General features: G+C 39.8%; 1 non-coding gene across 1 annotated transcript; it reads right to left on the bottom strand.

The window, feature by feature from the left end:
• Nucleotides 1-6274: 6274 nt before the first annotated feature.
• Nucleotides 6275-6347, bottom strand: TRNAQ-UUG (transfer RNA glutamine (anticodon UUG)). Its single transcript has one exon. It is a non-coding gene; the product is annotated as a tRNA-Gln (tRNA).
• Between the last annotated feature and the right edge of the window lie 214 nt (nt 6348-6561).

Genomic DNA, 6561 nt, shown 5'->3' with positions numbered 1-6561 from the left:
TTCATTCTTTCACAAGTGGTTGCCCATATATTCTAGATCTTCACTTGGGTTGTGTTACATGGGTGTATACAGTTTTCAAAACTCATCAAACTATACACTTAGTATCTGTGCATTTTATTTTCTTTTTAAAGAACAGATTTTCCCCCCCCCCTTTTAAAAGCATTCTGGCTTGGCTGGTCATTGCTGCGGTGCACAGTCTCCTCACTGTGGCGCGTGGGCTTTCCCTAGCTGCAGCACAGGCTCTAGTCACCCTGGGGCATGTGGGATCTGAGTTTCCGGAGCAGGGACTGAGCCCACATCCCCTGCATTGAAGAATCCCCTGCAGAGTCTTAACCACTGGATCACCAGGAAAGTCCCTATCTGTGCATTTTATTGTGTAAGTTACCTCAACAAAAAATGTAAAAATTTAAAAATATATATTGAAACTATAAAGAGTAGCTGCAATAACCTTACCACTGATCATTCTAACTCACCTGTACAATAGTAAGCAAGCATTCAGTTCTGAGCTTCCCTAAAACTAAGAAAATGCCTGTGTTTTACCTGAGAGAAAACGTTTTTGACATATAAAGGCTTGTTGGCTTCTCCAGTGGTTCAGTGGTAAAGAATCTGACTGCACTTCAGGAGATATGCAGGAGACATGGGTTCAATCCCTGGGCCGGGAAGATCCCCTGGAGAAGGAAATAGCAACCCACTCCAGTATTCTTGCCTGGAGAATCCCATGGACAGAGGAGCCTTCTTCCAATCTATTCCTGTAACTTACAATAGGAGGTATTAAAAAACAAATATGACCTGACTTCCTACTGTATGTGTGCATGTTTAGTTATAACTCAGTTATGTTCAACTCTTTGCGACCCCACAGACTGTAGCCCACCAGGCTCCTCTGTCCATGGGATTTTCCAGGCAAGTATACTGGAGTGGGAAACCATTCCCTTCTCCAGAAGATCTTCCCAACCCAGGGATCGAACCCTAGTCTCCTGCATGCAGGCAATCCTATTGATTACAAATCAAATATAAACTTTGTTGTAGTGTGGCATATAAGATATCATATAGCCTCACTCTATTTAGCTCCCTAGTCTCATTTGCTACTACTCCTTGCTTCGTACCTTAAAGTCTTCTCATATACAATTGTTAAAGTGTCCTTGCACACTCTGTGTTGTGTAAAATCCCCATGCCTTGCTCATACTCTTCCCTGTGCTCAAAATTGCCTTTTCAACCTATCTTATCTTCAGTATCTTACTTATCCTTTTCAGACTTAGCTCAGGTGTCATCTTTTTAGGATATGTTCCTTGAACCATCACTTTCCCACTGTAACCAGAATAGACTTAGCCTTAGGCTATTTTAAGTGCTTCAACAAATATGTATTGAGCATCTCCTATGCACCAAGCACTGTCTTAACCCTTGGAATACATCAGTTAACTTATTGAACCACCTTAACATCAGATAAATTTGTTAATTTGCTTTATCCAGCTAAATTCCATGAAGCCAAGCCATGGTTTTCCAAGTTTGTACCCACCAAGCACTGTGTCGGGCACATGATAGCTGTTCACCAAATGATGGAACAGGACATAAGATGGCTCTGTGCTGATTAGTAGGAAGGGGAAAGACTGATTCTCAGGAACGGTCTGTGAAGCCCCAGCCTCAGGGGAGGCCCCTCAGCCGTGAGGAGCAGCGGTGCAGCTGAGGGCCACGGGGAGGGCCAGACTTTATCGACTACAGTTTTGCCTAGATCTGCCCCTGTGTGAAGCAGCCAGGAATCATTTCAAGACCACATACATGCTGGGCTTTGAGTGGCGGCAGATCCCCGCTGACATCCCGCCGAGGGCGTTTGATTGCTGCCCTGTATCCCACACCAGATGTGTTTGGACGGCAGTCTACTTTCTCTCACCCTGGGGTGGCCAGAGGGGAAGTTGGATTAGAGGTAGGTGGGCAATAAGGTGAAGGTTTAAAAAATTATATGCTCTGACTGATTCCCTAAGATGATGTATGAGGTGTGATTATAAAGTAATGAGAGATATTTTCATGTGTGACTTGTCTTATGTTTTAATCACACCTCATATATGGAATGTGTGTCATTTTATACAATGTTTGAAAATTACCACAACCTAGGGGATTTGGCAGGAAATGTTAAATTGTTATTGAGTGCTCTTTTGCTAGGAAACTGTACCCTGATTTCTTCTCAGAGAATGTATGTAATTAGAAGACTATGAAGAGTCTTTTCCTTTGAGAATATGTAGTTCTAGGCATGTCACTAAAGAGAAGAGAGAAACACTGTATGTATAAAGTAGTGATCGTTTAAACACTTCTCAGCCCTGTAATGATTGTTGTAAACTACCAGGGAATGATGATAAAAATGAAACTTTTGTGAATATATAATAGACACTTATGTGGGATTAAAGAGAAAGGTTATTAATTAAAATTTTGAAAATGATGATAGTAAAGGATTTCTATACAAAACAACTGTCATACTTCTTTCAAACATTTGCCTTTATTATCTAAAGGTCTTCTAATAAAATTCAGGTGAGTATTTGACATGAAAACACTAACATTGAAACACATAGACAGCATTTTTAAAAGCAGAGACATGACTTTGCCATCAAAGGTCCATCTAGTCAAGGCTATGGTTTTTCCAGTGGTCATGTATGGATGTGAGAGTTGGACTATAAAGAAAGCTGAGCACTGCACTGAAGAATTGATGCTTTTGAACTGTGGTGTTGGAGAGTCCCTTAAACTGCAAGGAGATCCAAAGAGTCCATCCTAAAAGAAATCAGTCCTGAACATTCATTGGAAGGACTGATGCTGAAGCTGAAACTTCAATACTGTGGCCACCTGATTTGAAGAACTGACTCATTTGAAAAGACCCTGATGCTGGGAAAGATTGAAGGCAAGAGGAGAAGGGGACAACAGAGAATGAGATGGTTGGATGGCATCACTGACTCAATGGACGTGAGTTTGAGTGACCTCTGGGAGTTGGTGATGGACAGGGAAGCCTGGTAAGTCCATGGGGTCACAAATAGTTGGACACAACTGAGTGACTGAACTGAATAGTTATTCACGATGTTGTGTTAATTTTGAGTATACAAGTAGACTTAGTTATATGTATTCAGACTTTATATATATATACATATATATTATATTCTTTTTCATTATAGGTTATTATAAATTATTGAATGTGTACTTTTAAAAACAGTTCTTGCTGTAGCTAAAAGAACACTCATAACTGACTTAACAAGAGAATAACCATATTTTAAGAACTTAAGATTTGAAGTTTAAGATGTCAAATGCAAAAAAAAAAAAAAGGAAAGAAGAAGAAAAGTAGTCAATTATGAGATTGACAATAATTGGATTCTGTCTTTGGTCACATGAAACTAAATCCATGATTATCAATATTAGATCTTGAGGGACAGATATGGCCAATCCAACATAAGAAGTAAAAATGTCAGCAGAAGCCAGAGTTGCACACAGCAGATTATAAAAAGGGAAATTTAAAGAGCCATTTATCTTGAGTGTGTAATTTTCAAAATGACTTAGGGCAGTAGTTCTCAAACTTTATGGCTCATAGAAATCACCAGGAATGCAAATTTCTCATTAGTGATAGGACAGGAATCTGCATTTTATTCTAATGTAGGGGGTCTTCTGATTATGTTTTTAAAGTAGCACATAGAAAGCAGGAATTCTTATATAATTTTCATTATGACTTTCCTACATAATTTAATATGGCTTCCCAGGGGGCACAGAGGTAAAGAATCTGCCTGCCAAGCAGGAGATGCAAGAGACACATATTTGATCCCTGGGTCAGGAAGATCCCGTGGAGAAGGAAGTGTCAACCATTCCAGTATTCTTGCCCAGAAAATCCCATGGACAGAGGACCCTGGCAGGCTACAGCTCACAGGGTCTCAGAGTCAGACATGACTGAGCGGGGTTGCAAAGAGTCAGATACAACCGAGCAACTCAGCACATAATTTAATAGTGATAAGACTCAGATTTTAAAAATTTAGCAAAACTTACACTTAGGAAATAAATTCATTTAAAAATATTTCCCCTAAGTTTAATTATTTGAAGGGTCTGTATCCTTAGGGTATCTAAGAGAATGCAGTGAGAAGTTGATTTTCTCTAGACTATGATTAATGACTTGAAAATCAAAAAGAAATAGGAGAAATAACATAATATAAAATCTAAGGTTCAATTTTCAAAGTTAGGGGTTATCATTCAGGATAGATCAGTGTTGCCAGAGGGTGATGATGTGATGTGGAAACCAGGTTGGAGGCACTCATATTCGTATGCATCTAATTTGAGTATGCAAATACAGACTTCTCGCTGAGAAGCCCTTTTGCAAATTTTGCCCAGAATTGCAAATGAGAGCTCAGAATGTACTACTCCCACAGCCTCCGAAGGGTCCCAAGCTGAGCAGATCCCATCTGCCCGGGGATTCTACCACTTGTAAAAGCAGCAGCTGCCACTTCTCTGGTGTATGTTGGTGTGAAACTCCCAAGCGAAATAAAAGATTGACATCTGGGCTTAATTTCACTTCAATAGAAACTATCGTGCTATGTTTGTCATGATTCCAAGAGGTATTTTTAAAATAATTAATGAGAAAGATACATTTCTCAAAACTCCCAATTGAGTTCTCACACATGTTTTGTTACAGAGATGTCTGTCACAGACAGGATTGTATTACTTACACTAATATAAAAGGAGGTTGATAAATAAGGTACTGAGCAACTGTATCATATTTGCTTCAGCAAATATAGAGAAAAAAAGCTAAATTTTATTCCAGCTTATTTGTGATATTTCTACATAGTAGGAGCTGTGCACGCAAGCTTTTAAAATCATTGGAAATATATTTATAAAAACGACACAAGGGAGATGGCTTCCTTTCCAGGGCCATTAAGAGTGAGGGGAAGGGAGGAACACAAGTCAGATTATATTGCTGCTATGATACAAGGACATACAGATCAGAGAAGGGGCAAAAGGGAGAGTGGACCATCTTACCTGGAGAAGCCTGAAAATTCTCCCTAGAAAGGTGAGCTGAGACACCTAAAAAAATGTTTAGACCAAGAGGATAAGTGTACCCTGTAGGATGTCCTGGGAACTTCATGGGAATTTGAGGAATACCAGCAATTTGATGGGGTCCAAGGGGGTGCAGATAAATGTTAAAACTAGAGAGGCAGACAGGAACAGGGCTGGCGATTCAGGAGCTCTGTTTCCCATGGGAGTTACCTCAGAACCGCGAGGGTAGGTCTCCTGCATCAGGACCTTTTAACAGATCCATAAATGATGATTATATGTGTTGCCAAGATTGATAACTACAGCTCCAATGCATTCTCGTCAATGTTAACATACGTGTGGTATGTGAATATTCCACATTTTAACGTGGGGCTTGATGTCATAATGTCCTATATATAAAACACTAAAACTTGAACATTAATTTACTGCTGCAAATAAATAATATATTATTTTCATTGTAGTTAGGATAACCTATGTGGGAGGGATTTGAGAAAGGAGATGGAGGTCCAGGCAGGAGGCTATTCCAGTAGTTCTGGTAATAAGCGTGAAACCAGGCAATATCCTAAGAGATAAATAGGAGGAATGGAAATAAGACTAGGAAAGAGACCTAAGGGACAAGATTTGATCACAGATGCAGGTGTGAGGTGGAGAGTTCAAGGGTGGCTCTGAGGTCTCTGGTCTGGATGGCCTATGGACAAATTTAGCATGAATATCCCCACTTGAAATATTCAGATTTTACCAATTCCATCCAAACCAGCAGGATACCGCTTTTTCCATGTGTTCCCTGCGATTCCTGATAACGATCTTCCTTCTGACCATCCTTAGAAACTCACCTGCATTTCTCTGTGGTGCTTATCATTTCCAGCCATTTGCTGGCATGATGTACACATGAGTCTGCACAGTGGGTGTGCTCCTAGTCCTTTCCAACCGTGCGAAAGACCTCACAGTTCTGCACGGTGAAGAAATGGTATTATGCCTACTAGGTCTCCTAGAAGTTTCTACCTTGAGATGCAGCTCCAAAGCCAGTGCTTTGTTTTGTTAAATTACTTATTAGAATCCTGTGGACTCTACTTAGGAGCAAGTTCAGGGAAACTTGATGGTCCATGATTGTGGGCCTGGACAAGGAGTCCCATTTTTTTCTTTCAGAAATTATCAAGCCACAGACAACAAGAACTGATATATATATATATATATATTTATTTATTTATTTATTTATATTTATATTTATATTTATATATATGGCTGCCCTGAGCAGCTTGTGGGATCTTAGTTCCCTGACCAGGAATTGAACCTGGGCCCTCAGCAGTCAAAGTGCTGAGTCCTAACCACTGGACTTCCAGGAAATTCCCCAAAGCCAGTATTCTTAAACCTATGGGTGTATCATGGTCCCTGTTGGCACTCTAGAGGCAAACTGATCAAACCAGGGATCTCTTTCAGAATATTTTTTAATGCAAAGAGATCAAATACACAGATTTATAAGAGAAACCAATCACATTGAGACATGACTGTCAAAACAGCTTTGAAAAACAAATGTGTAAAATAATACTATGTGTTTCT

Source organism: Budorcas taxicolor, chromosome 17 (genome assembly GCF_023091745.1).
Source record: "Budorcas taxicolor isolate Tak-1 chromosome 17, Takin1.1, whole genome shotgun sequence".
In the NCBI taxonomy this organism is placed as follows: domain Eukaryota; kingdom Metazoa; phylum Chordata; class Mammalia; order Artiodactyla; family Bovidae; genus Budorcas; species Budorcas taxicolor.
This window is presented reverse-complemented; position numbering and strand designations above follow the sequence as displayed.